Source organism: Carcharodon carcharias, chromosome 6 (genome assembly GCF_017639515.1).
Source record: "Carcharodon carcharias isolate sCarCar2 chromosome 6, sCarCar2.pri, whole genome shotgun sequence".
NCBI lineage: Eukaryota > Metazoa > Chordata > Chondrichthyes > Lamniformes > Lamnidae > Carcharodon > Carcharodon carcharias.
In genome coordinates this window covers 151,333,965-151,346,197 of record NC_054472.1, presented here as the reverse complement: position 1 = coordinate 151,346,197, position 12,233 = coordinate 151,333,965, and the positions used below count along the sequence as shown (strand labels likewise).

Below are 12,233 nucleotides of genomic sequence, written 5' to 3'. Positions count from 1 at the left end.
CAGGGCCATCGGGCACCCATTGGGAGGAGGATCAGCAGTTCGACACCTCAGGGCCATCCAGCCAGGTGACTCTGGGAATGTCCAACCGATCTAAATCCCTTCTTTCTCTGACCCCCTCAGCCCCAGCTCCACAAGCCGAGGAGGCTGCAGCTGGCCCACAGTAGGATGCTGAAAGCAGGCAGGGGCCCTCCAGATCTTGGTCCTCCAGAGAACGCACCACAAGATCATCACAGGCAGGGGTGCAGCAGTCAGCAGGCTGCCTCCAACTCCACTGTGAATGTTGGGGGAGCAGCAAGACCTAGTGGCAGGGTTAGAAAGGTTAAGAAGATGTAACTCTTTTGAGTACAAACACGTTTCCATCTGTCCCTATTCAGATGAAGTTACATTGTTTCATAGTTTGCCATTGTGAGATTTGAACTCTTGATCTTGGGGTTACAAACCCAGTACCATAACCACTTGGCTATTTAGGCCAAGCCACAAAAGCAGGGCAACAAAAAATTAATTTAAACTCCGAATGCTCCTCTCTGCGGAAATCTTTAGTAAAAGGCGAAAGATTTATACGATCTGAAGAGAAACCAGAGCATACAGCCTGGGCAAGGGTGTTAATCACTTGTACATAATATTCATTATTCTAAATAAACTCCCAAGAATGGCTCCTTGCCTACGGCTCCTTGTTATGATGAGCAGTGTTCGTGTCACTCAGATGTGAAACCTTGGTTTCCGCACAAGATAAAGGCAGGTGTCTCAGTCCAGGGCCTCTTCCCTGTGCAGTGTGTAATATTCAGACCAAAGTGATAGTCCAGCTTCACACTCACTGGACACATTAGTGATGATGCTTGTCATTGCTGCCAGACTGTTGTGGGCAGGCGACATAGAATTACATCATTCTCTCTGTGTGCTCTCAGCACCTTTGAGGTGGGGCTGGCCCCCATCCCATCAGCATCTGTGACTGGTGACATGTGCTCCTGAAGGGAACAGGTACTGAAGGCTGTCAAAGGATCAGATGCTTTTAAAGTTTCTATGATATGACCCTAATCACAGAGTACAAGTGAGCTGTCCTCGGCCAGACAGGAGTCAGACATTCACAGAGGCAATGTGAAGATCTATGGAGTGTCCTTACTGCATCTTGTCATCCTCCTGGAATCTAACGATTATTAGAGCCTCCGCTGTATCTTCATGACATGAGCCTAAGCACTGAAGGTATGTGTGCTGCCATCAGCCACACTGGAGTCAAACATGAGATGTCAGGCACTGTATCTGGTCATCCTCCATGAATCCTGTGGCTATGAGGGCCCCCTGAGCTCACCTGCCTCGTCGGCCACTGCAATGGCCTCATCACTGGCATCCTCAGCTTCGAGGACCTCTTCACCGTTATCCCATTGATATCATGCTCATTGGAGGAGACGTGCAGCTACTCCATCTCCTCCTCAGCCAGGCCCTCCCTTCGCTGCAGCGTCATGTTGTGTAGCATGCAGCAAGCTACAATGATGCGCGACATCCTCTGGGGACTGTATTGCAATGCTCCACTGGACCTGTCGATGCACTGGAACCTCATTTTCAAAATGCTTATCATTTGCTCCACCAAAGTCTGGGTTGCAGCATGAGCTTCGTTGTACGGTCACTCTGCTGCAGTCTGAAGCAGCTGCACGGGCATCTTCAGCCATGTCCTCTGTGGGTAGTTCTTGTCCCTGAGCAGCCAACCCTGCAGCCTCTGTGGACCCCGGGAGATATCAGGGATCTGAGACCTGCTAAGGATGTAGGAGTCATGGACACTCCCTGGGAATTATGCACTGTAGGGTGCATTTGTGGTGGTCACACACTAACTGAACATTCAGCAAGAAGAATACCTTGCATTTGTCATAGTTAACATCTAAGTGCCACATTAATGCAGTCAATCGCACTCTGCACCTGTGGAAAACCAGAGATCTGCACAAATCCCAGCGCTCTTGCTTCCTGACTTTCCTGATCCTGGCCGAACTGTACAAAGTTCTGTGCCTTCGCAAAAATGGCATCCATGACCTTCCAGATACACTTCTGCATAAAGGCTTGCAAGATCTTGCACAGGTCACCTGTGGAGCCCCGGAAGGAGCCACTGGCATAAAAATTGAGCACTGCAGTCACTTTCATGGCCACTGGCAGTGGATGCCCTCCATGTCCCCTTGGCATCAAATCCTGCAGCAGGTGGCATATGTGATTGGCCAACGGCATGAAACTGATTTTTGGCCTTCTCGCAATATTGTCTGCTCACACCCGCCATTACACCCGCTGCTAACAGGACTGGACGATTCCGCCCACAGCTTCCATTCTGGTTTTAGCAATGGACATGATCACTGAAGTGAATGTGTCACTAAAGGCATCATTGTGCATTTCCCATTTAAACACAGCAAGATTCTTTACCAGATCAATTAGCAAACATGTTAACTTGGTTGAGTTAGTTGTTAGACTCTGGTCTCTGAATTAGAATGTTGTGAATTTGAGACCGACTCCAAGCATTGAACTCATCAACGCTGTTGTAGAAAGCTCCTTTTGTATGTGCCATACTTGGTGTGTCAGTCATTTGACGTTTGCAGAACCATATATGCAAATTGGGTGCTGTATATTTGCCTATGTAAAACTAGGGACCACACTGCAAAGTCATTACTTGGCTTTGGGCAGCGATAATGTGCGAGATAGGATCTTTGGAGCTGCTTTTGACTTTTGAATGACAGACTGGCTGAATGTGCTGGACATCTGCCAATTCTGGTAAGTAGAGAGGCCCGCATTCTGTTCTAATCAATCATCAAGTACTTTGGGTGGAATTTTCCACTCTGGAGACTGAGTGCGGTGATAGGCAGGAAAGTTGGCGTGATTCCCCTGGCTGGTGGATCAGGTTACCATGCCAGATCATCCACTTTTTAGCTCATTATTTATCATATACAGGACCTTGTTGAATCTTGCGGTGGGGTGGGCTGGGTTTCATACCACATCGGGTTGAAGTTCCGGCCGCCATATTTAAATGGCACACGTTCACTCTCTACAGCCCAGGACTTCTTGTGAGGAGTGACAGCCCCAGGACAAAGAAAGCCCTCAGGACCCAAATTCAGTGACAAGTGCATGGAGAGACTCCTCCAGGCAGTCTAGAACTGTTGGGAGGTCCTGTACCCAGTGGATGTCAGCAGGAGGTCTACCAACCTTGCTGACTTAATTGCGTGGAGATCGCCAGGGAGATTAGTTCATGTGGACCTCAGAAGAGGACTACTCTCTAGTGGAGGAAGAGGATGGATGATCTCATCTGCTCCACCAGGATAAGTCAACCTTCTTCTCGCTCTCAAGTCACTCTCATAAGCCGTTATGCATTCACAGGATTACAATGCATAGGGACCTCACACACTACTAGCAGAAGGGAGCTCACCAATGATTCTCTCACACAAACTTTAACATCATCGTCTCCTGTAAAATCCTGCACATGTCACATCTTCAGCCCTTACATAGGACCACTCTGCACACACAGCAGGCATGCATGCTTATGATCTGCTCTTTCATCCATGATTCTCACAGTCTATCTATCTGTCTTTACGCTGGACAAGATTGCCCACAACAAGATGAAGAGATCCCAGACTGGAGGAGAGATGCCAGAGTTGAGGACACTCAACGCCTTTTGAGGAGCAGGTGACAGAGCTCACCCCTGAAGAAAAGGACCATTCCTGTGCCCAAGGTGAGATTGGCAGTTCCCAACAAGACATTGAGTGTCCATCCAGTTGTCATCACCCACCCACTGACACTGTGAGTGCTCTTTAATGTATTGGCTGTCCAGCTAATCACTAATTATCTCTTCTCTCTATTACAGCCACCAGCAAGAAAAGGCAACCGGGAAAGCACCAGCCAGCCCATCAGCCCCAACTCCCAGAGCAGCTTAGATGAGGAGGTTGAGGAACCATCCAAGGAAACCCATCACTGCATTCACCTCTACCCTCCACCAGTGCAGAGACCCACATTTTGGTGGGTCCTAGTTCTAGAGCAGGCTCAGGGTCACCATCTGAACACAGCACAGAAATATGTCCGTATCAGGTGGAGGCAGTAGCAGTCAAGGTCTTCGACACTCAGAGACCTGCTGGAGACCAGGCCCTTGCTGATTCCGAGTCTGATGACTAGCCTCTGGAATCCCTTAGAAAAAAGTTGGTGCTCCAAAGCCAGGCAGGAGAACAGCAGCAAAAACAGAAAATACTGGAAAAACTCAGCAGGTCTAACAGCATCTGTGGAAAGAAAAACAGAGATAACATTTCAAGTCCGTATGACGCTTCTTCAGAGCCATCCTGAGATTCACACTCAGTACCATACGCTGCCATATGAACACACTCGACCTCTCCCTTCGCAGCACCGAGTCACCTTAGCTCAAAGCTGTCCTTGTCCCCGGTTTCATATTATTCTTCGTTTTATTTGATGCCTTATCAAGAAACTTTGCCTCTTCCTTTCAGGTGCTAAGGAATGAAAAAAATTTCTCTCCGACAGGAGGACAGCAGGCAGGGTTGCCAGAATCTGTTAGCAGATCAGAATGAAGGATGGAGAAGTGCATCCACGTTCTATCTGATGTCATGGCTCTGACATGTGGGCACCTCCAGAGAGCTGTTGGAAGGGGGTCATCCCACCATGCAGACCCTGGTCTAGCACTTTATGCCGGTTGTGCGCTCGGATCTGCTCACCATCAGTGACTAGTCGAGAGGAGGATGGGGCACCTTGACCTCCATCCAGGTGCCACTTCTGCTCAAGGGGTCAGGGAGGAGTTTTCGGGTGCCCAAAGGGAGGAAGAGCGTCAGTCAGACACTCTGGAGAAAGCCATCCAAGACTTTCCAAGGGTGTCCAACCACTCCAAGTCCCCTCTGCCCATGACTCCAGCAACTCCAGCTGCTCATACTGAGGAAGGTGCACCTGCCTCACAACAGGAGACCCAAAGCAGCCAGGGACCCTACAGGCTTCAGGCCTCCAGAGCAAATCTCAGACAACAGAGCATAATGGTCAACAGGCTGGCTCCATCTCTGCTGCAGACGTCAGGGATGCACTTAGACATAGTCGCAGTGTTACGAAAAATAAGAAGTTCTGAGACCATAAGGGTGGCATGTATATATACTGTATATTCTATGCACATCTGTAAATGTATTTTGCTTCTCTGTCTTAATGTCTCCTCTAGTGAATGGCTCTTCCATCTGATGCAATGCTTTGAGGTCATCCAAGTGTAACAGTTGCCCCTGCTCCACACTTATCTCCCATCATGTCTCTCAGGTCTATGGTGTCTCACTCGATCTCAGTTCAGTAAGTCTTCACCTTTGATCACTCTCCTGCCTCCCCCTTTAACCCAAGCATGTGCCTTCCACCCCTTCCATTCCTGCTGGTCTTGCCTAAGCAGCCTTGGTACCGTGTAGGAGCAGCTGCAAGAGTAGCTGAAAGGTGGGAGAACGCTGCGCATACAAACCTCACCAAATGAAGTGCAATTCACCTGATGCATGCCACTTATATGCAGACATGAATCAGGCCAGTCTAATTATCCACTGCTGGGGCCATTAGATTGAGAGTGTGAACGTAATTCTGGAGAACTGGGTTTTTAACAAGCGCTCTTGAGATGCAAAGGGATGCAAATACAATTCCCGACATGGAGCAGCGGGAAACTCAACCACCATGAAAGTCCGACCTCTTTTTTTGCTGACGGAAAACTGACGTTTGCAATCACTCTGAATTTTCCACTCCCGCCTGCCATGATCCCCACCGCTGGCGGGACCAGAAAATCCTGCACTTTGAAAATATACTATGGGCTGAATTACTCCAACTCAGTAGTCCCTTGGCATCGGTCAGGGAGAGTGGTGAAAGCTTAATAACAAACAGTCTTACAAGTTTATGATGAGAAACCTTGCATAGGAAATGGGACTTTTTTCTATATTCCAAAGGGGAACAGTTAAGTTTGTAATTATTGTAAATCTGTTGTTTTTATTTTGCTTTTGTGCCTAATTTATTGACTGTCAGTAAAACTCTATTTTATAGCCTAAGCCTTAGTCTAATGGAATGTTTATTCTATGACTTTCCAAGGTAAGCTTGCCTTTAGGCAAGATATTGGGCAGGTAAAAGCACATGCCTGTTTGCATGAGGACGTCCAACATCCTTAGCTTGTCCACCAAATCTATATTTTGAGTACCACAATATTCTTTTTAGTTCTCTTATAAATCTTCCCCTTGTATCAATCTCTTGTTTAAAGATCAAGGGAGAGAGTTTTCTTTTCATGTTAAGAATATTGCTTACAGTTGAACAATATCCAGAAACAGCACAGCAGATTTTGCAGTCAGCGATGCTGTTTGTATCAGTTAGAGAAAGTGAAATACAGAGAGGGGAAAAAAGATTGGATTCAGAGAGAGATAAAAAGGGGGATAAATTAAAAGTGTCCACCGGTGAGGTGAGAGTGACTGCCCTTGATATCCAGTCAGCATTTGACCAAGTGTAGCATCAACGAGCCCTAGTAAAACTGGAATCAATGAAAATGGGATGAAAACTTTTCACTTTCTGCACCTGCTTTGCCATTTAGTTAATAATTGTAACCGATACTTATTGGCACAAGCCCTTTGGTGTTCGTTAACGATTTTTCAATCTGACTGGGAAAGGACCTATTCACACAGGCCGTATGAATTCTCTAGAGGACAAGGCACTTTTTTAATAGTTGGATGATTGGAACTTCTAGCGCAAAAGGGCAAGAGCAAGTATAACAAAGAACACTGCTGACTGCAAACTCTGCCACGTTGAAGTCATACCTAGCACAAAGGAAGATGGTTGTGGTTGTTGGAGGTCAGTCATCTCAGTTCCAGGACATCACTTCAGGATTTCCTCAGGGTAGTGTCCTAGGCCCAACCATCTTCAGCTGCTTCATCAATGACCTTCCTTCCATCATAAGGTCAGAAGTGGAGATGGTCGCTGATGATTGCATAACGTTCAGAACCATTTATGACTCCTCAGATACTGAAGCAGTCGCTGTCCCTATGCAGTAAGACCTGGGCAACATTCAGACTTGGGTTGATAAGTGGCAATTAAGGTAACATATTTGCGACACAAGCGCCAGGCTATGACCATCTCAAACAAGAGAAAATCTAACCATCCTCCTTGAAATTCAATGCATTACCATCACTGAATTTCCCATTATCAATATCCTGGTGGTTAGCATTAACCAGAAACTGAACTGGACCAGCCATATAAATACTGTGGCTACATGAACAGGTCAGAGGTTGGGAATTCTGCAGCAAGTAACTCACCTACTGACTCCCCAAAGCCTGTCCATCATCTACAAGGCACAAGTCAGGAGTTTGATGGACTACTGTGCACCTGCTTGGATGAGTGCAGCTCCAACAACACTCGAGAAGCTCAACACCATCCAGGACAAAGCAGCCCACTTGATTGGCACCCCATCCACCACAATAAACATTCACTCCCTCCACCATGAATGCACAGTAGCAGCAGTGTGTACCATCTACAAGATGCATTGCAGCAATTCTCCAAGGCTCTTTCGACAGCATCTTCTAAACCTGTGATCTCTACCACCCAGGAGGACAAAGGCAGCACATCCATGAGAACACCAACACCTGCAACTTCCCATCCAACGCACACACCATCCTGACTTGGAACTGTTGCTGTGTCAAAATCCTGGAATTCCCTTCCTAACAGCACTGTGAGTGTACCTACACCACATGATCTACAGCGTTTCAAGAAGGAGGCTTGCCATCATCTTCTCAAGGACAATTAGAGATGGACAATAAATGCAGGCCTAGTCAGCGACACCCACAACCTGTGAATGAATAAGAAAAGTGACTACACTCCCAAGTGCTTAACTGGCTGTAAAGTTTTTTGAGATTTCCTGAAGTCGTAAAAGTGCTACATAAAAGCAAGTCTTTCTTTATTTCTGACATTCCAGTTTAGCATTGAGATATTTCAGAGGCAATGCAGCACTGCTGCATTATTGCGAGAAACTACCTTTTGGATGAGGTGCTAAACATGTTCTGGTAGATGCTAAAGATCCTACATGAGGAAGAACAGAGAGACCTTGCAGTGCTCTGGACAATATTCCTCTCTCAACATATGCCTTCAAAAATAGATTCACTGGCTATTTGTGCTTATCTCTAATGATTGACATATATTGCTTGTCATGTTAGTGTACATAACAGCAATCACTGGATGCAATGAGTTGATAAACCACTGTGTATATGCAAGTATTGTTTTCTTTAAAAATACTTGCTTTCTTTAGCAATACTTGGGCTAAAATTGTGCACAATTGTCCCAAAATACACTCAACATCTTCAGACAAAATAACTGGATCAGCTATCATGGCATATCGGCTGCCCTGATGTCTGTTCAACTGACACCACAAAACTTCCATTATTGAACTTGAGAACTTATAACACAAGAATATTACAATATAGGTACGGACAAAAGAAACTATTAAAAGCCTTATCAATAAAACATGTCTACAGACTGGAGAGTAGAACAGTCAAGGTACTAATTAAGGTAAATAATCGAGTTCATTAAAATTAAATAGCTGGAGAGGATGAGGAAGTTAAGGAGCTGCAGGCTCTACTTTGCCAAACAAATTCTAGTTAGAAACTGCCATCTACTCAGACAATGCATAATTCAAAACTGTCTGGTACCATTTCAGGTTTGTTGCAATAAAGACACAAGTAATCAAAGGGCAGTGGAGACTACCCTGGTTCTGATAATTGGTAGGGTTCCAACCTGCCTGAGTCCTTACTTCATTTTTTTTTCCACACCAGATTATATCAAATCATTAAGTCAGATATACGTCTGTCTATATTAAGATATTGCCACTAATATACTCAGGCACATCTGTGAATGCAATAATGGACTAGAGAAGCGCTTGTGCTGTATTTTTGTACAGCTGGGCCAATATGTTGACACCACCAGAGTTGAGGAAGGGAATCCTAATGGAGGTTCCTTTTCCCTGCTAGTTGCTTGATTGTCCCAGTCCTGAAGTAGACAATGCAGAGCTATATAACACTGCTTGTGAGACTACTTAGTATTCTATATAATCTGATGTTTTCTGTATTAAGTATTATGCATACGAATAGCTTCACTAGATTGATGCTTCATTTTAAGGTATTTCTTGTTGCTTCTGACACAACCTTCCACACTCCCCATTAAGTCTAGGCTTATAGGTATTTACAGGGGGTTCCTTCATTCAAGTTTTAATTCTAGCCCCCTTCACCCACCCCAGCACTGCTCAACCTGCCACCTCCCCCAACAATCCCCACTGCCTCTGCCCACACGCATCCCACAACTGGCACTGCTTGGTTCCCCTCCTTCCCTGCTCTGTTCAGTGACCCCCTCCGCCATTCCAATCACCAACTCTACTCACACTCACCCACCTCCTCCAAACCCCTGGCTCTTCTCTGGCGTCAGTGGGACTGAGGAGCCATGGTTTCAGAGGAGAGGGGAGGAGTGGGTAAGCAGTTCTGGGCTGTTGTGAGCACAACTGGGGTACTGGGGTGGGGAAAGGATTTGTGACCTGAGCTGGGTCAGTGGTGGGGAGCAGAGAGAGGATTAAGCAGGGCCAGGAGGGTGGAACAGGGAACAGGTTGAGCCAAGCCATGATTGGAGGGGGGGTGTGGTGAGTGGTACCAGGAGTGGGGAAGGGGTGTAAGCAGAGCCAGGGGTAGTGGTGAGGGGGGAGGGCTCACAGAGGGAACTGAATAGAACCTGTGGGGCAGAGGAGTGAGGAGTGCCAAGGAAGCTGGGAGTGCTGGAGTGCTTTGATACTCTTACTGATTTAAAAGGCTGTGCTCCTGGAGCAGGCTGTATACCTGCTAGGAGCAGCCCTAAACAAATCAGTGTAAATAGCTGGGTAAGTACCAGGCAATTGCACAAATTTTATATGCTGATAATCCTGCTGGGAACTGTCAATGTGGATTGGAGCTTCAAGTTATGTGTTTCAGTGGAAGTGGGCTGCCTGGAACTTGCAGAGCTGCTGTGGCCCTCAGTAGTGGTGGACCTATTGCTCTTGGGACTGGAAGATCCGGGATCTGTCTTCACAAGGACTGTGCAGTGGCCACCTCTACCATTAGCTTTGTGGACAGATGTGTCTACAACAGGTAGATTGGTAAGAATGAGGCTATTCAAATAGTCGTTTGGTGGTACAGATCTTGAGTATAACTGAGAAAAGAGACATGCTATCAAAGCTTTTTGTCTTGCACTCATCAGGACAACTATGCAAGTTAAACCAACAGTAGAGGGAACAATAACTTATATTGCATGAAAAGAGAATGCAGATTGGTTGGCAAGTGGACTCTAGTAGAGACGTGTTGCCATGGGGAATGCAGCAGAGAACAGTTAACTGTTAACTACCACACTTCTGTTTCAAATTCAAACCAGGGGAGTCAACACTGATTGGTCGACGTATTGCTATGGGGACTGAACCAGGGAATAATGATCTGCCAAGCTTTTGTTCAGTTGGCTTCTATCATGTGTATGCAGACCACACTGTGTATGGTGGGGAGTGTTCAGGGAAGGAAGAGACAGTGCAGGAATGGTGTGGGGGGAGGGGGGTGCATGGGCATTGGGGAGTGTCCAGGGAAGTGACAAGCAGCAAGAGAATGCAAGGGATGGAGGGAAGAGCCTGAGGCTGGGTAGGGGGGTAGTTTTATGGGCAAACATGGTTGGATGGAGATGGTCCCAAAGGGCGGGGTCGTTGCTGTCAACTGGGGGTTGAACTGAGGGTACTGGGCAAAGAAGGGAACAGTCACAGTGAGAAGAGGGAGTGGGATGCAGGTCCAGGATGATAGTCGGATAGCTGGAGGTTTCATGGGGAAGTCACAGAAATCGATGAAACTGGTGACTCGGTCAGGATGGGCATGGGGATGGTAATGGGTGTAGGCTCAGAGTGGAAGGGAGGCATGTGGAGTTGGATGGTCACAGAGTCCAGAGTAATGGGGGAGGTTCAAGGGTGACAGGGGAGAGGAATGGTGATATTGGGTGGGTCAAGGGTGATGGGGGGGAAAGTGGGTGAGAAGGTAAGGAAGCAAGTTTCAAAACTAACATGCGCCATTTTCCCAGTAACAACAGCGGAATTGTCCTAGATTTGCACTAAGTGTGGTAGCAGGCAGGAAAAAGGACTTTTGCTGAGTTTTCGTACCGTTTGTCCCTTTCCCACCTCATTAATAATGCATTCCTGGGAAACACACCGGATCACTGGAGGGGCGGCCTCTGATTCACTAGCTCCGCCATCACTTCAGGCCTTCAGTAAACCAGGTGCCATTTTTACAGACGGCTCCTGTAGAGAGCTAGCACTCCCTAATGGATAGGAAGCTGATGGGAATTGATGGCTGCCAAAGGAAGAAAATACGCTGCCCCCAAATTTAGTGATGCCTCCCTTGAGTGGCTACTGGACACAGTGGAGGTCCGCTGCTATGTACTCTACCCCTGCTCTGGGTGAAGGCCAGCAAGCAAGGTGGCCAATCCTGCATGGGCAGCTGTGGCAGTGGTAGTCAGCGCCAATGCCCTGCAAAAGAGGACAGCCACCCAGTGCCAAACGAGGATGACTGATCTCCATTCTGCCAGAGTAAGTCACTCTTTTCATCACTCTCAACTCACACAGTCACAAACCCATCACACATCCACAGGGATCTCACTCACTGCCGGTTCAAGAGACGTCACCATTCACTCTCTCACGCACTCCTTCATCTGCCTGAGGATCGTGTCCTCATCCCATCCATGGCACCAGTCAGCAGCCACACATACCAGGCATCCTTCTTATCTGGCCTGGCAGGCATCCTGCTTACACTTTCTCTATCTGTCTTTATGCAGGACAAGCTGGCACACAACAAAATGTGAGGTCACAGACTGGTGGAGGAAAATCTGACATCAAAGTCCACACAGACTTTGAAAATAGAGCCATCCAGCAGGGCAGCGAGGATCTGGACCATTCCTGTGCTGACAGTGAGGTCAGCAGTGTTCAACCAAGTGAGGATCCAGCAGTGCAACATCCATCATACAACCATGCTGTGAGTGACCCCACCACTGAACATCAAGCCATTGTTTCCAGGACTGTCACTGACCTCATCTCCTCTGGGGATCTCCCTCCCACAGCTTCCAACCTGATAGTTGCCCAACCTCGGACGGCCCGCTTCTATCTCCTACCCAAAATCCACAAACAGAACTGCCCCGGTAGACCGATCGTCTCAGCTTGCTCCTGCCCCACAGAACTCATTTCTCGTTATCTT

The 12,233-nt window shown here is 47.3% G+C and overlaps 1 non-coding gene across 1 annotated transcript; it reads right to left on the bottom strand.

Moving 5' to 3' along the window:
• Positions 1-472: 472 nt before the first annotated feature.
• Positions 473-584, bottom strand: LOC121279496. Its single transcript, XR_005943424.1, has one exon. It is a non-coding gene; the product is annotated as a U5 spliceosomal RNA (small nuclear RNA).
• Positions 585-12,233: the final 11,649 nt, after the last annotated feature.